This window comes from Orycteropus afer, unplaced genomic scaffold, assembly GCF_000298275.1.
Source record: "Orycteropus afer afer isolate SDZICR_OR568_19922 unplaced genomic scaffold, OryAfe1.0 scaffold00025, whole genome shotgun sequence".
In the NCBI taxonomy this organism is placed as follows: Eukaryota; Metazoa; Chordata; class Mammalia; order Tubulidentata; family Orycteropodidae; genus Orycteropus; species Orycteropus afer.
This window is the reverse complement of record NW_006921612.1, coordinates 7,239,465-7,261,948: the sequence shown is the minus strand read 5'-3', so window position 1 is coordinate 7,261,948 and position 22,484 is coordinate 7,239,465.

The window sequence follows — 22,484 nt, the reverse complement described above, 5'->3', positions numbered from 1 at the left end:
ATTCTTCTGGTTTTCGGTCGTTGGTGTTCAATGCATCAAATCTATTCTTTAGATGGTCTCTAAATTCAGGAGGGATATATTCAAGATCATTTTTTGGCTCGTGTGGACTTATTTTAATTGACTTCAACTTCAAGTTGAACTTGCATATGAGCAGTTGATGATCTGTTCTACAATCAGCCCCTGACCTGGTTTTGGCTGAAGATACTGAGCCACAGTGGTAGAAGGCATAATTTCTGATTTGATCTTAAGAAATAAACTATGTACATTGTGATATGTCATATAGGGCCACTCATAGTGACCCCCATTGGGTTTCTGAGGCTGTAAATCTTTATGAAAGTAGATTGCCCCATCTTCCTTCTGCAGAGCAGCTGATGGGTTTGAACTACTGACCTTCCGGTAAGCAGTCAAGTGCCTTATCCACTATGCCACCAGAGTGCCTCATGAGATATTTTATAGCAATTACTAATTATCTTTATGAAAATGTGGAAAAATGCTTTTCATATATTGTTAGTGAAAAAAGGGAGAATATTTAAATTGTATGCATGCTTGACTGCAAGGGTATAATATAAGTGTGTATGGAAAGTAATATACAAAATTGAAAATGGGCTATTTTGGGTTAGAGTAGTAGAGTTGGTGTTATATATATATATATATATACACACACACACACACACACACATATACACACACGTATACACACACACACATATACATAAATAAAAATGTAGGTAACACAACATTTACCAAGTCAACATTTTTCACATGTATAGTTCAGTGAGACCAATTACATTGTGGAAAATTATTATTTTTTAATCATTTTTTTATTGTTATTGAAAACATACCCAGCAGAACATACACCAATTCAACAATTTCTACGTGTATAATTCAATGGCACTAATTATATTCTTCAAGTTGTGTAACCATTTTCACCTTTCTTTTCAGAATTATTCCTCTCCCATTAACATAAACTCACTACTCTCAACTTTCCTATCTAACTTTTCAAGTTGCCATTGTCAGTTTGTTCCCATATAGATCCTTGTGATGGTTATGTTTGTACCTCAACTTGCCAAGGCCTGGTTGAGTGGCTGGGCAGCTTGAGGTAGTTAATCCTCATGAGGAGACTGGCAATCACCTCCATGGTGGGATCTATCACAAGCAGCTGGGTAGCTGCCTTTGGGTATGTGGTCTGCTTCCTGTATATAAGGAGAAGCCTTTGGGAATGGTCTCTAGCCTATGGCACGCTTGGACCCTGCATGTAGCTGTGTCTTTGTTGAGCAGCCTGCTATGCTCTGCGGACCTTGGGACTTACAATGGACTTAAGCTAATGGCCTGCCATGTGGTCTGGTAACATCGGGACTGTGCCTTTTTGCTTGTCAACCTTGGGGCTTCCAGCCTCAGCAGCCAACAGCTGTTTGAGTGAAGAAATGCCTCTAGCTCTAGTGGGCTGGAAGCAGGAGGCAGAGCTGGACCCCAAGGTTGAGGGGTTTTCACCCAGATCCTAGAGCCTGGCACTTTGAACTTGGACTTAAAGCCTCCAAATTGTCAGAATAAACTCCTGTTTGCTAAGGCCATCCCATTTGTGGTATGTTTCTTGTCAGAGCGGCACTAGGTAACCAGAACAATCCTTCTTTAAAAGGGCACAATGCTCAAGGCATAATAAATTCTTTATAATTAACCTAAACTACTGTTTGGTTTAAAGGAGACTTCAGGGGTAATTTTGGTTTTAGATTTAAGGTTTAAAGATGACCTCAGGGCAATAATTTCAAGGGTTCATCCAGCCTCAATGGCTCCAAAAAGTCTGGAATCCATGATAATTTGAAATTCTGATCTGTATTTTCCCCCTTCTGGTCAAGATTCTTCTATAGAAATTTTTATCAAAATGTTTAGTAATGGTAGCCTGGCACCATCCAGTTCTTCTTGTCTCATGGCAAAGAAGGCAATTGTTGATGGAGGGAATGAGCCACACATTCCATTTCCTTCTCCTATTCCTGACTCCTTTTATTCTGTGTCTCTAGGTGAATGTAGACCAAGTGTTATACCTTGGATGGCTGCTTGTAAGCTTTTAAGACTTCAGACACTACATAATAAGTGAGGTGGTAGAACAGAAGCACTAAATACAGTATTAGAGCAATTTAACTGAGATATCCTATGAAATCAGGACTCTAAACTTCCAAACCAAGGAACTAAATCCCATGAGGTGTCTGATTATACATAAACAGTTCAGCAGCTGCTCTCTCCTTTTTTTGGGTGAAAATATATATCACACAACATTTGCCAATTAAACCTTTTACAACTGTACAACTTAATGACATTAATTGGCTGTGCAATCCTTACCTTTAATCAATTCAATTTTTCCATTACCATAAACTGAAATTCAGTGCAGAGGAATGACTACCCTCAGGATATGGACAGGTCTCCTCAGGCTGAAGACAGGTTTCTTCAGGATATAGACAGGCCACCTCAGGTCGTCAACAGGTCTCAGGCTGTAGATGGATTTCCTCAAGCTAAGAACAGGTTCCTTCAGGCATGAGAGTCAGGATATGCATCTCTTCTTTCCTGCCAGATATTTTTTCAAGTCTCTCAACTTCCTTGCCTCCTCCAACTGGGATTGGCCTTGCTTCCAATGGACACTGACTCGTGTTGTTTTATACTTGCTCTTATGGTATTAACCACTTCTATCTTGATTATCAGGTAAAGAGACCTTGTCTTTAGGGGTAGTTTCCTCTTACAACCATACCAAAAAAACAAACAAACCAAAAAAAAAAAAAAAAAACACACCAACTAACTGCTGTCGAGTTGGATCCGACTCACAGTGACCCCTCCTTGGGTTTCCGAGGAGGTATCACTACGGAAGTAGATTGCCCAATCTTCCTTCTGAGGAGTGGCTGGTGTGTTTGAACTGTCAGCCTTCTGGTTACCAGTAAAATGCCTTAAGCACTACGCCACCACGGTTCCCAACAACTGTATGGTATTAGAAAAACTATCACAAAACTTAAGATATAGAGATTAAATTTTCATTGTTGTTGTTGTTGTTATGTGCCGTCGAGTCGGCCCCGACTCATAGCGACCCCTCCTTGGGTTTCCGAGGCAGTATCACTACGGAAGTAGGATTGCCCAACCTTCCTTCCGAGGAGTGGCTGGTGGGTTTGAACCGCCAGCCGTCTGGTTAGCAGGCAAGTGTCTTAGCCACTATGCTACCAGAGCTCCCATTAAATTTTCATACAACAAAGTATATTTAAACCTGAAAGATTAAATTATCTGTAGGATTTCGGTTAAAATTTCAGTTTATAGAAATTTTACTTATGTACACCTTGTTAGAAACCATTTTGTTTGGTAGAAAGGGCTCATCTGGATGAATAAGAAAGGAATTCAAATATATCATTGTAATGTTTGGGAATCTGGAAGAGATTTGAATCAGAGTCTTCAGCTTGGGGTGAAATAGTTACACTGCAAAGTCCTAAGGTGAGAGATATTGGGGGCAGTTCTTAACCCTAACTATTCCAACTAAAGAAACATTTGATAAGAGAACAAGAAGAACAAGAAGAAACCATTCATGAAAGGTGGTGAGTCTTCCAGGCATCTTTTCCCTGCTTAAAGCTGAGGTCTATAAAGCAACCTCTGCAATTGTGACAGGCATTTACAGAGGAAGATTTTCTGAGGTATTTGCACCAGAAAAGCATATGTGGAGAGAGATACCATCAGAATTTCAGCTTCACATTGAACTGTGCAGTAATAAATGGAAAAACAAATATCCAGAGCAAGAGGACAGTGGCTAGTCTCTGTCAGTGAGACTGAACTTTGCAGGCAGATGAGACCTCTCTGCAATTACTATTGTTGACACAAAGAAATACTTGTGTCACATAGCATGAACTATGTGGGGCTGGAATGGATCAAGCACAAAGAGAAAGAGAAAGAGAAAGATGAAAGAAGTTGACCAAATCACCTGACTCGGGCTAGCATCAGCTTAAAGAAAGCTAATGCATGGCATTTGTGAACAAGTGCAAGGAATGGCCCATTTGTCAGGATTTCAACCTTCCTAGAACCAAGGAAGTCTATACCAAACACACCTAGTTAAGGAATTAATATCTAAACCAAAAAAGCCAAACTCACTGCCATTGAGTCAATTCTGACTCATAGTGACCCCTAGAGGCTTCGAAGGCTATAAATCTTTACAGAAGCAGAGTGCCTCATCTTTCTCCCTCAGAGAGGCTGGTGGATTTAGACCACCAACCTTTTGGTTAACAGCCCAATGCCTTAACCACAGTGCCAAAACCTAAACCAAAGCCAAATCCACTGCCATCAAGTTAATTCCGACTCATTGTGACCCTCATTGGGTTTCCAAGGTGGTAAATCTTTACAAAGTACACTGCCTCATCTTCCTCCTCCTGAGCGGCTGATGGGTTTGAACTGCCAACCTTCTGGTTAGCAGTCAAATGTGTTAGACACTGAGACGCCAGTACTCCTTAATCAGAATCTAGTGGGGTGAAATTGGCTGTTAACTCTGATGTCCCTCTGGAGTGATATTTTTATACCTTGAGTCATTTTGATTTTACATGTATGTTTACAGCTAGAGTGATATTTTGATTTTAAAATACAAATATATATATTATATACATATATTCCATATAATAGTAATAATTAAAAACAAAAACAAAAACCCCAGTTGCCATCACTTTTATGCTGACTCATGACAACTCCATATATATCAGAGTAGAACTGTGGTCCATAGGGTTTTCATTGGTTGATTTTTTGGAAGTAGATTGCCAGGACTTTCTTCTGAAATACCTCTGGATGGACTTGAACTGCCAACATTTCTGTGTTAACCATCTGTACCACCTAGGGACTTCATATAATACATAAATATATGTAAATAATACATAAAAATTAACAGGTCTCTGAGTGATGCAGTTTGTGTTCTACTATTTTATTTTATATGTTTATTTCTGAGATAGGCTCAGAACTATGCATACCTGGGTAAAAAATCACCCCTGAGTAGTTCATTCTATGTATGGGTTCAATTTCCTGCAAAGTTCAAAGTGAAATAACCTTTTTAGGATTTGTTCAGGCAAAGATATGACATGGCTGCTACTCCCCTTTCTAGAGAGGAGCCTGAGAAAGTTGAAATCCTGTCATATGGACCATTACTTGCCATTTCTCATGATTGAAGTGTGTTAGCTTTCTTTGGACTGGTGCCAGCCTGTCTCAGAGAATTTGGTCTGCTAACTGGCCAACTCCTTGGGAGTTATTGGTAGAACCTGAGGTTTAAGCAAAGGCCCTGAGTCAGCCCCCAAGCCAGGCTGCCCCCAGGATCATAATGAGGTGAGCCTGACGTCTTGACAGCTGCTGGAGATGGTTCTTGATTTAAAATGTGTAGATTTGATTTCACCAATCATCAATTGTGGTAGTTATGTTTGTGTGTCGACTTGGTTGAGCCTGGTTGAGTGGCTGGGAAGCTGGTGGTAGTTATTCCCCATGATGAGACTGGCAATCAACTCCATGGTGGGATCTACCACAAGCTGCTGAGTAGATGCCTTTGGGATATGGTCTGCTTCCTGTATATAAGGAGAAGCTTTGAGAATGGTCTCTAGCCTATGGCACACTTGGACCCTGCATGTAGCCATGTCATTGCTCAGAAGCCTGCTATGCTCTGCCGACCTTGGGACTTAAAATGGACCTAAGTTAATGGCCTGCCATGTGGTTTGGTAACATCAGGACTGTGCCTTTTTACTTGTCAACCCTGGGGCTTCTCAACCTCAGCAGCCAGCGGCTGTCTGAGTGAAGAAATGCCTCTAGCTCCAGTGGGCCGGGAGCAGGAGGCAGAGCTGGACCCCAGTGTTGAGGGGCTTTCACCCAGCCCCTAGAGCCTGGCACTTTGAACTTGGACTTAAAGCCACCAAACTGTAAGAATAAACTCCTGTTTGTTAAGGCTATCCCATTTGTGATATATTCTTGTGAGAGCGGCACTAGGTAACCAGAACATCAATCAAATTTATAATCTTATGCACTGCTGCCTTTGACTCACTAAAGTTTTGTTTATTCACAATTATAAAAGGAGACATTTACCATATTTAAAAAGTAAAAAGTTTTATGCCACTGAGTAAACACAAAACATTTCAGGGAATCTTTGGATGCCCTGATAGAGTCTAATTGTGAATGCTCTTATTTCACAGACCAAAAACTCGAACTCACTGCCATTGAGTCTTTTCTGACTCATAGTGACTCCTCCTTGGGTTTCCGAGGTGGTATCTCTATGGAAGTAGATTGTCCAATCTTCCTTCTAAGGAGTGGCTGGTGGGTTTGAACCACCAGCCTTCTGGTTAGCAGTCAAATGCCTGAGATTGATTAATTCATGAATGAATGAATGCGTGTAATATGTTTTGAGCCCTTACTATGCTTCTGAACACCCTCTGCCTGAGCTGCCTGGACTTCTCAGCCTCTCTGCACCCTACTTGTACCATACCCTCTCCCATGGATAGCCTCCTTCCAGCCTCACTCTGGCCCTTTTGGGGCCCTCTTTGGCTCCCAGCTCAGCTACTACTCCTGCACTTCAGATTTCTCTTTCCTAGAATGTCTTTCAAAGCCTTCTTGTCAGCACATAGAAATGTAAGTTTTCATTTTCTCATCATGACAAATTTAAGGCACTGTGAGTCTTGATATTCTTTAATCCTTCAAAATACCCTTCTAGGCAGCCATAGCCATGGGGACAAAGTCATTAGTTATTCTCTACTCATGACACAAAGTGGCTGATAGAATTCTCACTGCCCTGTCATTTTTTCTTTCTTTTTTCTTAAGGACCAAAAGCTGTAGTCTAGCGAATAGTAAGTATCACTTTGGATTTTAAATAAGTTTGCTTTGCACAAGTTCAATTTAAGTGCAACATTTCTGAAATATACTGATTCCATAAAATGAAGAACACCAATCTATTGCATATTCACTCCCTATATACAAAAGACGGTCCTTGTAAGGGACAGATTAGAGAGGTCTGGGGCTGGTTTATAAGGTCCCGAGGCGTAACCAGTCTTCACCCTTTAAAAAGGATCACAAAACCAATCCATTCTCATACTACCTTTATGTTTCTCCTTTTTAACTTTTTTGGCCATATTTGTATCTATTTGCACTATTCTTTTCTAAATATTTTTTCTTTTCTTAATATTTTTCTTTGGGAGGTCTGGTAGCATAGGGGCTAAGGCACTTGACTGCTAACCAGAAGGCTGGAGGTTCAAACCCACCAGTCACTCCTAGGAGGGAAGAGGGGGCAATCTACTTCCGTAGTGATACTGCCTCAGAAACCCAAGGAGGGGTCGCTATGAGTCGGGTCCGACTTGACGGCACATAACAACAACAACAACAACAATATTTTTCTTTATTTTAAGTGAAAATTTCCTAGCAATAGTACTGATGCTAGTTATATCTATTCTGATAAACATGAATATTAGGATAAAAAAGTTCAACTGTGTCATCTAAAATCACCTCACGTACTACTAATAATGTTTTCACACCTTAGTTGTGTAAACAGTGGGACCATTGCAATAATAGAAGTTTGTACAAGGTATAATAAAGAGAAAGATGAAAAATGACACTATCCAGAATACTACTCCTAGACTGCACCATTTAAAGAATGCTTTAGTTCCGCCTCATAGTGACCTCTCCTTGGGTTTTTGAGGCGGTGTCTCTATGGAAGTAGGTTGCCCAGTCTTCCTTCTGAGAGTGGCTGGTGGGTTTGAACTGCTAGCCTCCTGGTTAGCAGTCAAGTGCCTTAGGCACTATGCCATCAGAGCTCCCCTTTGTGTGTTTGTGTGTGTGTGTGTGTGTGTGTGTGTGTTTGGTAGCCCCATATCAAGTATTTGAGTTTTTAAAGAGTATTTAATTCTTGTAGTTTGAACTTGTTAAAATTATATAACTAGTTTGAATTGCAGTTGGCTGGTTGATATAATATCATGTTTTAACTAAACATTTTAAAATTTTGAATTTGCCATATTCCTTTCATATTTTTTTCAGTCAATGTTATTTTTCTGGTCTCACATATTTGTGCAAGCTTTTGAAAACATGTAGACACTTTGCATCCTGGCCAGGACAGTTAATATGGTCCTTGACAACCATGACCATCTTAGCTTAATGGTCAGTACTAGTGTCAAGAAGCAGTCATCAGAATCTTTTAGTATTGATGTTAGTGATTGTGGTAGTTAAGGTTATGTGTCAACTTGGCTGGTTTTGAGTGGCTGGGCAGCTGGATGTAGTTAGTCCCCATGATGAGACTGGTAATCAACTCCATGGTGGAATCTACTGTAAGCAGCTGAGTAGCTTCCTTAAGGATGTGGTCTATTTCCAGTATATAAGAAGCAGCTTTGAGAAAGGACTCTGCAGCTTTTTGGCATGCTTGGACCCTGCATGTAGCCGAGTCTTCATTTAGCAGCCTACCATGTTTCCCGCCAATCTTGGGACTGTCTCTGGACTTGAACTAGTGGCCTGCTATGTTGTTTGGTAATCTTGGGACTGTGCCATTTTATTTGTTGACCTTGGGTTTGCCGGCCTCAGCAGCCAGCAGCTGCCTGAGTTAAAGAGAAGAGTCCATCTTCAGTGGGCTGGGAGCAAGAGGCAGAGCTGAAGCCCAAGGTTGAGGGTTTTCACCTAGCCCCTAGAGCTGGCACTTGGAACTTGGACTTCTAGCCTCCTAAACTGTAAGACAATAATTCCCTGTTTGTTCAAGCCGCCCATTTGTGGTATTTCCTGTTAGAGCAGCACTGCTGTTATTGTTAGGCGCCATTGAGTCGTCTCTGACTCATAGCGACCATATGCACAGCAGAACAAAACACTGCCCGGTCCTGTGCCAGCCTCACAATCCTTGCTATACCTGAGCCCATCACTGCAGCCACTGTGTCTATCCATCTGATTGAGGGCCTTCCCCTTCTTCACTGACCCTCCACTTTACCAAGCATGATATCCTTCTCCAGGGAATGGTTCCTTCTGACAGCATGACCAAAGTAAGTGAGATGATGGCTGGCCACTCTCCCTTCCAAGGAGCATTCCGGCTGCCTTCCTCCAGGACAGATTTGTTAGTCCTTTTAGCAGACCATGGTACTTTTAGCATTCTTCTCCAACACCATTACTCAAAAGCATCAACTCTTCTTCGGTCTTTTCATTTATTGTTCAGCTCTCACATGCATAAGAGGTGATTGAAAATACCATGGCTTGGGTTAGGTGCACTTTAGTCTTCAAGGAGACATCTTTGCTCTTCATTACTTGAAAGAGGTTCTTTGCAGCAGATTTGCCAATGCAATACATTGTCTGATGTCTTGACTGATGCTTCCATTGGTGTTGATTGTAGAACTAAGTAATATGAAATCCTTGACAATTTCAATCTTTTCTCCATCCACCATGAACCTGTTTATTGTACCAGTTGTGAGGACTTTTGTTTTCTTTATATTGAAGTGTAATCCATACTGCAGATTGTAGTCTTTAATCTTTATTAGTAAGTGCTTCAAGTCATCCTCACTTTCAGCAAGCAAAGTTGTGTCGTCTACATGTCGCAGGTTGATACTGAGTCTTCCTCAATCCTGGTAATCCAGCTTTTCAGATTATTTGCTCAGCATACTAGTTGAATAAGTATGGTGAAAGGATACAACCCTGACGCACACCCTTCTTGATTTTGAACCATGCAGTATCCCCTTGTTCTGTTCCAATGACAGCCTCCTGCTCTATGTACAGGAGAAGCACTAGAGGTAACCAAAACAGTGATGATGGAATATTTGATTAGAAGTTCTCCTAAAGCTCATTGAATCCAATTCCCCAATTTTGTAGTAAAGAAAACTCAGCCCAGAGAGAGGCAGTGAGTTGCTATGTCAATTTTGCCATTCTGTCATCACCATCATTGTCTAACATTTATATGATACTTTTAACATTTACAACATTTATGTGATCATATAACATTTATATGATACATAATCATATAAATGTCTAACATATATATGATACTTACCAAGTGTCCACATCACAGGAGACAAAGAAGAATGAGACATGATTCTGCCCTCAAAGGGTTTATGATCTGTTGAGATGATGTGTCTTGCAGAGAGTTAGTGACTAAATTGTGACTAGAGCTCAGATCCCCCTCAGAACTCTGAGGCTCGTGCTTGTCCCATCATACCATGGCCTATTCTATCACTAGTCATGTGGAGGTGAGTGTTGTTGGGATATGGTAATTGGGACTGTTGTTGTAGTTGGGTGATGTGTAATTGCTTCTGGCTTACAGCAACCCCATTTGATAGAGTAGAACTGCCCTATGGGGTTTTCTTGGCTGCACTCTTTATGGAAGCAGATCAACAGATCTTTCTTCTGCAGAGCCACTGAGTGGGTTTGAACCACCAACCTTTTGGTTAGCACCCAAGTGCTTACACATTGCACTACCAGGGCTCATTAATTGGAACTATAGATCCTAGTAGATAAAATGATTCTTTGACAGATGTTGTGAAATGAATTTTGCCTTGGTTCCTTTGAAAAACAACTTGAGGATTTTCCCCCTAAGCCTGAGAGTCTATTGTTTTTGCCAGATTGATTGACATTTCCTGGGTAAGCTGTAAACAGCTTGGTTTGATACTTTTTATCTGGTCCTGAACTTCAGCCTGTCCTATGATTGGTATGCACATTGCAGGGACTGGTCAAAGATTATACAAATGAGGTGACTTATAGCTTGCTATGCTAAGCAAAGGAGTTCTGGTGGCTCAGTGCCTAAGGCATTTGACTGCTAACCAGAAGGTTGGCAGTCCAAACCCACCAGCTGCTCCATGGAAGGAAGATGAGGCAATCTATTTCCATAAAAATTTACTCCCTTGGAAACCCAATGGATGTCACTATGAGTTGGCATTTTGATGGCAGTGGGTTTGGCTTTAGTTTTTTATGCAAATGAAGTGCCTGTGGCTTACTGAGAGGGGATTGTCAGTTTGTGCTGCCCTGCCCCTCAATGGAAGGGAGGCATGCCTTGAAATTAACAAGTAGTTGTGTATGTAAGCAGCCAGCCCCACAGAGGTTTTCTGTGAGATAGAAAGAAGCAGGAAGAGAAGCTGTAGGAAGAAACAGGAAAAGGGAGAGAGAAGGAAGAAGAAGCAGAGAGAGAAAGAGGGAAATGTGATAAAGTTGTATGTCAACTTGGTTAAGGCATGATTCTAAGTGGTTTAGCAGTTATGATGTAATCATCCTCCATGATGAGATCTGCTGTGAGCAGCCAATCAGTTGAAAAGGAGTTTCCTTGGGGGTGCAGCCTGCTTCTAATATATATGGACATTCTGGTGAAGCTCTCTAACTTTTTGCTCTATCTGGATCCTGCATCTAGTTCCTCATCATCTGACCTCTGGTTCTTTGGACTTAAACCAGTGACCTGCCATATTGCCTGCCAATCTTGGGATTGTTGCTTTTGCAGCCTGTGAGCCAACAGTCTGCCATCTTACCTGCCAATCTTGGATTCATCATCCTCCTTAGTCTGCAACCTGCTATATTGCTGACTGATCTTGGGTTCATCAGTCCCTGTAGCTACATGAGTCAGGAGAAGCCTCCAGCTTGATGTTTGACACATGGACTTGAAACTTGCTAGCCTCTATAACTATGTGAGCCATTTTCTTGAGATAAACTCCCCCCTCCTTTTTTTCTCTATAAGCTTCACTAGTTTTCCTTTGCTAGAGAACTCACTCAGCCTAACACAGGAAGCAAGGAACTTTCTAAAAGAGTTGTAACATAGGTCAAGGGCTGTAACAATGGAGACAGCAAGAGGCTTAGCAGTGGAGCTGACAGTGACAGATGGCAGGGCCAAGAGGAGCCTGTCCTAAGGGGTCCAAGAGGAACCTGTCCTCAAAGGATCAAGAGGAGTCCTGCATGGTCAAGAGAAGCTGAGAAAGTAGTCCTGATCCTGATTGCTGAATTGTAGGCTGCTGATCTTGATCCCAAGTTGCACCTTGTTACTTTCTTAATAAACGACTTAACCCTAAGTACGATCTGTGAATTGTGTGTGGCCACTGCAATGGATAATCAAACCCAGAAGAGAAGTGGAGAGTGCCATGGGAGGGATGGCTGGTGTCAGATTGGTAAAAAGTTTGGAGAGTGGAGGTATGTCTGAACTCCATCTCTTAGGGATCAGCTTGGACTGATCTTGATTCACATTATCCTTCCTGAAGTTAAGTTCTGTTGCTATTGACCTGTTGTAGCTCCATTTCACTATAGGAATAGTGATCTTGGCTTAATGTTCAGTATGGGTGTTGGGAATGTTTCCTGGGATAGGTGCCAGATAAGATGACTTATTAAAACTCCTAGGAAAGGATCTGATAGGCTTGGTTTGGAATTGGTGTCTACCTCTTATATGGCCGGAAGTGGAACCATATAAGAGTATGGAAGTTCCTGATAGAATCAAGTAAGTCAGAAATAGAGCAGTTCCCAAAATGAGGGTGCTGTTTCCAGAAGGAAGGAAGGGGGTGCCAGGCTGATGTAGCAATAAGTGTCCTTTACAATTATGTAAGTTCATTAAAAAAGATAGTAAGGATGTTTAAAGAGGAGAGAGGTTCAGCCCCCCCTAGGGATCAGGGGTGGCATCCTAGACATGGTATTTCAAATGGAAGGTAAAGGGAAAAGTGTTTGCAAAGGGCCAGGGGCAAGAAAGCAAAAGGCAAAGCAATGCATAGTAGTAGTAGAGGTAGTTGAGTTTGTTTGGAAACCAAACTAGGTACAAGAAAGGGAACAAACCTGTTGTTGTCAAATCACTTCCAACTCATGGCACTCCATGTTCCAGAGTAGGACTGAGGTCCATAGGGTTTTCTTGGCTGTAATCTTCATGGGAGTAAATTGCTAGGCTTTTCTTCCATAGTGCCTCTGGATGGATTAAAACTGCCAACTTTTCTGTTAGAGTGTGAGTTCAAACCATCACCCAGGGGCCTTATGAAAGGGATCGGTTAGTGAAAAATGAGAGAGTCAGGAAGGGGCCAAATCTTGGAGGACTAGAAGCTAGAATTTGGGCTTAAACTTGTAGCCATCGGGAATAGGATTGCCAAATACAGGATGCATGGTTAAATATAATGGATAAGTAATGGATAATATTTACATGGATATACTTATACTTAAAAATTATTAATTGCTTATCTGAAATTCAAATTTAAATGGGCATTCTGTTTTTTATTTGTGAAATCTGGCAATCCTATTTGGGGAGCCAGTGATGGCTTAGAGCCAAAGGATGCGTGAAATTGTTGATTCAGTCCAAACTCCAGTACCTCTTTTGTCTAAAATCCTAGCCAAGGAAAACTGATGCCCATTACAATGAGTCAGGCCTTGCCAGCTACTGAATTTTCTTTTGAGTAGGTTTAATTCCTGTTGCAGAATGTTAGTGTTAAGTGCACTCTGTTAACATCTTAATGCTCTCAGCTCTGACACATCTATCCTTTGTCACCGTGGCAACTCAATTGGCGCCATAGAATTCAATTAACCAGATACCCCATTTCCCTGAGGATGACTCAGGAGTCAAACTCCCTGGGCTTGCTGACATCATCCACAATTTATTCTCTCAGTGAGTCTGCATATAAGCACAAATAGAAATGAACAAAAAGGAACTGCAAATTTGCAAATGTGCTGCTTGCTCTTCTGCCCCCATCCTTCCTTCACAGGACTGGACCTCAGGAAGCTACATATCCCTAGGGTTCCTGAACAGCTGTGAAGAAGGAGTTTATCAGCCTTCACAGCCAAGACTCTGGGGGAGCTATTATGAGCACACCCAAGAGCAAACTCTCTCGGCAATTTTCACTTACAGTAGCAAGGAGTCTGTGGGGAAAACACACATCTTCTTTAAAGGAGTAATTCCGATGACCTGGTCTCAATTTCTGGCTCCTCTCTTCTCTAGCCCTCCACTGACTTACTTTAAAAAGCCAACCAAGAAGGAGATAGAGTTTAAGATCTAGTTCAATCTTAGAAGGTTCTAGAAGCAGCCAGAAGCTTCTTTCTTCAAAACCAGTTGCCACGGAGCCGATTCTGACTCAGGGTAACCCTGTATGTGTCAAGTAGAACTGTGCTCTGTAGGATTTTCAATGACTGAGTTTTTAGAAATGGATCACCAGGCCTTTCTTCTGAGGCATCCCTGGGTAGACTCAAATTGCCAACCTTTAGGTTAGCAGCCGAGTTGTTGTTGTCATTATGTGCCGTGGAGTCAGACTCGACTCACGGCGACTCCTCCTTGGGTTTCCGAGGCGGTATCACTATGGAAGTAGATTGCCCAACCTTCCTTCCAAGGAGTGGCTGGTGGGTTTGAACCACCAGCCTTCTGGTTAGCAGTCAAGGGCCTTAGGCACTACACTACCAGAGCTCCTAGCAGCCGAGAGTACTAACTATATGCACACCCAGGGAACTCCTCTTCCTTCAAGAAGCCTCTGATTTGATTGACGGAAGCTGCAAATGACTTTTTCTTCAGTTGCTGAAAGATTTTCAGCAATTGCCCACCACCTGCAGGAGATCCTCATAAGCCCTGTGTGCTTTAGCCTGATCCTGCCTCTCTCTATATGCCCACAGCCACTGCACACTTTAGCCACAGCAAACCACCTACTGCTTCATCCAAGTACAGTGCTCATGTGCATTCTTCTTTCAGCCTGAGGTCTACCAGCTGCTCTCTGGCTGGCTGGCTCTTACTGAGCCTTCAAATCTCAATTCACACATTAGCTTCTCCAAAAGGCAGTGCCAGACCCTTCTCTTCCTTCTGGAAGGCTGTGCTTACTCTGTCACTCTTCTTAACACATTGTGCCCAACCTGTCCCAACCGTATACCTCTGTCCTAATAATGTGAGGGCTTCTCAGAGACAGAGATCGTGACTTTTATCTCTGTACTTGCAGGATCTAACATGGCACTAGGTTCAGAAAAGATATCAGTAACAATTTTAAACTGATTTTAAAAATAATTCAAACACTGCATAATAATATAAAGCAACAACAACAACTACAACAACAACAAAACCATTCCCTGCTACACCTCAGTCCCACTCCTCAGAGGTATCCCTGAACCAGATAGTTATCATGCATGAATGAGCATAGTACCAGTGTGCGTGCTCGCACAGGATCATATGATACAAGCTGTCCCATGCTTTTCTTTCTTCACTTTGAGCAATATATTGCAAACAACTTATAGAGGTACATCATTCTTTCTATCATCTGTACCGTAATAGAAATGTAGGGAAACACTTAAAAAGTTTACAAATGTTTAAGTTGCTGTTTTTCTTCCTATCTTAAATAATGCTGTATATATACATTTCTATGCTAAAACATGGAAAAGACATTTAAAATTTATCAAATGCTCTCCAAAAAGACAGCAATAAATTAAACTCCTACGCACAGCATGAGTGCCTTTTTCTGGAAACTCTCACCAACATAACGTAGAGTCAAATGTTAATTTTCACCAGTCTGAAAATTCTAATTCATAGTTCTGACTGGCACTTATTTACTTATGAGGGAAGTTGAATTTAAAAATTACTTTTATCGATCTTTTGTATTTCTTTTTTGATGAAATCCTTAGTTGCAACATCTTTTGCCAATTTTCCTATTTGCTTATTTCTTTCTTTTATACAGATTTGTGATAGTCCTTTAGATTTTAAGGAAGTTAGACTGTTTTCATATATATTTTAATTTTTTCCCAGTTTGTTTGAAACGTATTTATTTATTATTCTAGTTTTATTCATTTATTTATGTATTTTTGTCATACAAAAGTTAGTAGTCAAATTTATCAGTCTTTTCCTGGCTTCTGAGCATATATGCATATTAAAAAGAAACCGATAAATGAAAGAACAAACAAATTCCTCCAGCACTCATTATTTGTATCAAATTTTAGGATTTTCATTTTCTTTTATGTATATTATCTCCCCATATAAAATGAAAACAGGTGTTGCCATTTATACTTTTCTGTATACTTCCTTATAGTCCTTACAGCACCTAGCAGACTAATACTAAATTCTCAGGTTTTACCCAAGTATCATCTGTGCCATAAGGCTTGGCTCTCCAGGACTCTGCCTCAGGCTCACTGTAGCGTGCTCTGAGGGAAAAGCCCTGTCCAATTCTCAGTTTCTGCCCCCCTTCCTCTGCACACAGGAGAGTCTCTAAGTATGAGGTACAGCCCCATCCTGGTCTTTAGGACCAGTCTGAGTCTAGACTGGGAGAATGCAAGGGGCTCTTTTTGCCCAAGACCTCTTATGTGGTGGGACTTTTGTGCTGTGCCAGTCCCTCATGACCCCTCCTTCACAGATTCCTTACAGGTCCTGAACTGAATACTAGGAACAATGAGAAAAAGGCTGCATTCCTGCTTGCAGTCAATAATCATGAGGTGGAGGTGCTGTGGCAGAGGCCAGCATAGAGGGCTGTGGGAGCACAGAGAAACTCTGCACAAGTCTGGAGGACCATTCCTGCCTCATCTCCTGGACAGGCTGCCCACCCTCTTCTCCTGTTGGGTCACAGGACTTCTACCTCCTTTTCTGTCTGGGCTGTTACTCGATACCCTCCATCTTGCTCTGGTGTGTTCCAGCCATTCCCCTTTTCATCTCCACAGGTCCTGTGTCTGAACTCCACACTTGCACTTGGAGCCCTGACACCTGCCAGTGTTGTCCCATTCCTGCCCGCCAGCCTTTAGGCCTGCCTTTTACACAACTTGTACATCAGTTACAATAACCTAGTAGGACTCTCCCCACATTTTACCTGGTTAACATATCTTCTTCTGATTAATGACCATTCACTGAGTATCTGCTGTGTTCTAGATTCTGTCTGATGTTCCATACATATTATCTCCTTTACTGGAGTCCCTGGATGGTGCAAACAGTTAAGTGCTAGGCTACCTAATAAAGGGTTGATGGTTTGAGTCCACCTAGAGGCACCTTGGAAGAAAGGACTTGTGATTTACTTCTGAAAAAGCAGCCATTGAGTGCAGCTCTACTCTGACACACATGAAGTGGCCATGAGTCTGCATTGACTCCATGTCAATTTGTTTGTTTTTAATCTCCTTTACTATTCACCAATAACTTCTGGAGAGTGGCATTATATCTCCATTTACAAATCAGGAAACTGAGAGTCAGAGAGATTGTCAGTAACCTGTTACTATGTGCTGTTGAGTTGATTCTGATTCATAATGACCCTATAGGACAGAGTAGAACTGCCCCATAGAGTTCCTTAGGCTGTAATCTTTATTGGAGCTGATTACCAGGTCTTTTCTCCTGTGGAGCTATTGGGAGTTCTAACCACCAACCTTTCAGTTGGCAGACAAACACTTAACCATTGTGGCACCAAACCAAACTCATTGCCATTGAGTTGATTCTGACTCATAGCGACCCCCATTGGGTTTCCAAGGTGGTAAATCTTTACTGGAGTAGATTGCCCAATCTTTGTTCTAGGGAGCAGCTGGTGTGTTTGAACCTCCAGTCTTCTGGTTAGCAGTCAAATGTCTTAGGTGCTGCACCACCAGAGCTCCTTATTGTGCCACCAGGGCTCCTCAGGTCGCTTGCCTACGATCTCATAAATCATAAGTAGAGGAGCCAGGATTCCAATCCAGTCTCTCTCACTGCACTATAGTTGTTGAGGTCCTTCAGACATCATGTTCCACCTGTTAAACTAAGTTTCCTTCCAGGGCCTGTACATGGTCTGGCCCTCCAGGCTGTTGCTCTTACAGTTTCCCGCCCCTTCCCAACCCAACCCTGGTCACACACAATTTACTGAGCTACCACAGCCATACCTGAGGTAGAAGAGATATATTACTGTTTTATACAAATGCTACAAAGGAAAAGAGGAAAAAGTATCCAGTTCTCCCCCATTCCCACTCTCCCCCAAGATAGGGAAAAACAGCTTCTTTTGCAAACCTTGTAAGTAGGAGAACATCTTGCACATTCCTGGTCTCTTAGAGGCTTTCTATGCCAAGGACAACACACTAGAAAACCAGTCAGGTTCCTCTCCTACCTCCTCCATTCCAACCCCACCCCCACCACCTACCATTACCTCATTCCTCCTGAAGGAAAAACTGTAGTGAGAGTCCCTGAGAAGGAGCAGCTTAGCAGCTGTTGAAAAGAGTGGCATTCCTTCTGTGGCCTGCCAGGGATTTACAGCCTGAAGAAAGGATGCAGTAAGCTGAGACAATGGGCTCTTTTGTCCTCCCTTTGTTTCATTTAAAAATTTGTTTAGTCATTGAATGAAACAACATATAAATTGTAATAGATTCAAATATACACACACATATACTGAAAGGGAGCTCTGGTGGCATAGTGCCTAAGGCATTTGACTGCTAACTAGAAGGCTGGGGGTTCAAACCCATGAGGTACTCCTCAGAAGGAAGACTGAGCAATCTACTTCCATAGTGACACTGCCTCAGAAACCCAAGGAGTGGTCACTATGAGTCAGAAACAACTTGACGGCAGTGAGTTTGGTTTTATATAATGAAAAATTGAAGTTCTCTGGAATAAATTTCTATTAACTGTTAACAATATGATATTTTATACATACATGTATGTATGCATGTATAATTTAACATAAATATAATACTATAGCACTGAAAATACTATTGTCCCATGGCCTTTTTATTTTTATATTTTAAATATGACATGGAAAAAATTCCCTGTGAGAATTTAGGTCTACTTCATTGTTTTTAATGGTCATGGCATATCTTAGAGTATGATTAACTATAATTTAAAAAAATCTTAGATCTGTAGTTCTCAAATTGTAGATCCTTAGAAAAATCTAACACCGTTCAGAGAAATATCCAGGTGAAAACTATTTTCATGATAATACTAAGATGTTATTTGCTTTTTTTCACTGCATTGATACTTGCAGTGATGGTGCAAAAGCAATGGTGGGTAAACTTCAGGTGCTTTAGCATGAATCAAGGTAGTGGTACCAACCTTTACTAATAGTCATTGTATTTTTCACCACCTGGCACTCAAAGTGAAAATAAATAAATATGTCATTTTTCCTTAAGAGTTGTTCTTGGTGAAGTAGTAAAAATTACTAATGTTATTAAATCTCTATTTTTAAGTAAATGTCCTTTCAATATTCTGAGTGAGAACTGGAAAGTACTTATAAGGCACTTTCTATACATACTAAAATATGATGGTGACCTGAAGAAAAGTGTCACTGAGATGCAAGCTAAACTAGCTGCTTTTTTCCCCCCATAGAACATCATTTTTGCTTGAAAAGAACAACTGACAGACAAGCAATGGCTGTTCAGACTTGGGTGTTTGGTAGATATTTCCTGAAAAATAAACAAAATGAGCCTGTCACTTCAAGAAAAACAACAGATGGCATGCATAGCCAATGATAAAATTTGTGTTTTCAGGCGAAAAAATAGAATATAAAAAACTTGTATCTGCCACTTTAAACTTGATAGTTTCCAGTAGTTAAGGACTTTTCTAATGAGACAGGTGGTGATATTAATGAATTTGATTTTAAAATACTGTATAATGAAATGTGTCAACATTTGGAAGCTTTGAATAACTCACTTAACTAATATTTTCCAAATAGCCAATGAATTGTATTATGAAATCATACATGAGTAGAAGACCCATTCACAGTGAAAGATGGAACAAAAAGTTTTTTGATATGGATTCAGATTTCACATTGCAACTAATTTTTAAGAAACTACCATAGGAGCTCTGGTAGCATAGTGGCTAAGACACTTGCCTGCTAACCAGACGGCTGGCGGTTCAAACCCACCAGCCACTCCTCGGAAGGAAGGTTGGGCAATCCTACTTCCGTAGTGATACTGCCTCGGAAACCCAAGGAGGGGTCGCTATGAGTCGGGGCCGACTCGACGGCACATAACAACAACAACAACCATTTATTGGAGTTTTGTGTAATATCAAAGAAAAATATCTATAGTTATCTGAAAAAGGCTACTAAAATATCCCTTCCTTTTAAAACTACATATTTCTGTGAGGCCAGCTATTCTTTAAACATATCACATATTTAAACATATCACAACAGAGCAAATGTGGAAGCAAATAAGAGAATGCAGTTGTAAATACAAAACAGTAACGCTCTTCTCACTAAATTGGTTTGTTTTGGAAAGTACACTTATTTTTCATAAAAATACATTGTTTATGTTAACATATAATGGATTTATTATTATTATTTAAAATGTATTAAGAAATAGATATTTAAAAAACATATCAGTTCTAATTTCTAATACACTAAATATTCATAGATAAAACCCACATAACTAAAAGCTCTTTGGGATACTCAGTAATTTTTTAAAATGTAAAGATATCCTGAGACCAAAAAAGTCTAAAATTGCTGCTGTAGACTGTGGGCTCTTAGACCTGGAAGCTAGTTGTTATACCTGACTCTGCTTTGGTCAGAACAGGCAGCTCAAGAATCATTCAAGGGCCAAAGGTACAATGTGCAAATAATCTATGTTCCTGCCTCTGGCAAGCCCCTCTCAATGCATGTATCATGTACACTCATATGTGCACACACACACACACACACATACACACATTCTTAATTTTCTGTATCCTGAGAAACCAGGTAAACAGATTTGTTAAGATTAAGTATACATTAGAATCAATAGATCTGAATGAGGACAAAAGAGAGAGTAAAGTGTAATTCTGTAACACCCATATAGGAAACTCAGAAGCCCTGTTTTACAAACTTCCATATTCCCAGTAGTTGCCAGGAAAATGTCCTCTATCGCTTTACTACTTTGAGTAGTGTTGCACGGATCAGCAGCATCAGCATCTTCTGGTAACTTGTTAAAGATGCAAACTCATGATGCCCACCTAAAACCTACTAAATCAGAATTCACATTTTAGGATCTCCAGGTAATTTGTATGCACATTAAAATTTGTGCAGCACTCCTCTAGTATAAGAATTTTAGAGTCTAAGGTCTAACATTAAAAAGGGCTTCCAATTTTCAGAATGGTTCCAGGCTATTTGCATCAATTCTCCTACTGAAAGGAACTGAAAATATGGACAAGATGTATCTTTACAAATTAATTAAAGCAATATCAATACGGGAAGAAACCACCAGCCAAAATTGAAGGGAACATGAAAACAAAGATAGGTAAACCAGCATTGAAGATGTTTTTGCCCCAAGGTATTTGTTAAACCCAGAAAATTAGAACCCAAGTTTTGATAGATTCTCAGGGTGATAGACAAAGAATTAAAAGCCTACAACTGCAGAAGGTGGAGGTTCAACAGGATTCTCTCCCACAGGGCTAATGCTTCAAGATGGGAAAATTTGGAAGTTGAAAAACCCTGAATCAGAAACTATCAAGCCTTGAACTTCAGAAAGTTTACAGATGCCTGGGAAAAAAACCTGCAAATCCTTTCTGAGGAAGAGACAAGTGGCAATTATCATGGGTAGAAAATTATCTCCATAAGTAATTTTTAAATGATAATGACCAGTGCAGTTGTAGATAACCAGGAGCTCAAAAAATCTAGGCTCCATAGTTTTCTTTTCTGGTCCATAGTCTAGCAAGACTCAGACCATAAAACAACTGTGTTGATCATGTTTTAAAAAATAAAAAGTAGGCTTGAAAACATCTTTAGAGAATAAGACTCTATCAAAAGTTATTAGCAAATTTGACAAAGAATCTACTAGAACTTGTTTAAATTTTAAAAATTGAATAATTGAAAACTGTTGTTGTTAGGTGCTCTAAAGTCGTTTCCGACTCATAGCAACCCTATGCACAGCAGAACAAAACACTGCCCTGTTCTGCACCACCTCCATGATCCTTGCTATACTTGAGCCCATTGCCACAGCCACTGTGCCAATCCATTTCATTGAGGGCTTCCCCTTTCGTCGATGCTCCACCTTACCAAGCATGACATCCCTCTCCAGGGAATGGTCTCTTCTGACAACATGACCAAAGTAGGTGAGACGAAGTCTGGCCATTCTTGCTTCCAAGGAGCACTCCTGCACTTCCTCCAGGACAGATCTGTTAGATCTTTTAGCAGTCCACGGTACTTGCAGCATTCTTTGCCAGCACCATAACTCAAAAGCATCAACTTTTCATAGGTCTTCCTTATTCATTGTCCAACTCTCACATACATATGAGGCAATTGAAAATACTATGGTTTGTGTCAGGAGCACCTTAGTCCTGAAGGAGACATCTTTGCTCTTCAGCACTTGAAAGAGGCCCTTTGCAGTGCTATACATCATCTAGGGAGCTCTGGTAGCATAGTGCCTAAGGCACTTGACTGCTAACCAGAAGTCTGGCAGTTCAAACCCACCAGCCACTCCTCGGAAGGAAGATAGGTCAATCTACTTCCATAGTGATTTGCCTTGGGAATCCAAGGAGGGGTCGCTATGCGTCAGGTCTGACTCTACAGCACATAACAACATCCTGATTGCTGCTTCCATTGCCATCGATTGTAGAACCAAGTAATGTGAAGTCTTTGACAACTTCAATCTTTTCTCCATTTATCATAATGCTGTTTATAGGTCCACTTGTGAGGATTTTTGTTTTCTTTATATTGAGATGTAATCCATACTACAGACTGTAGTCTTCAAAC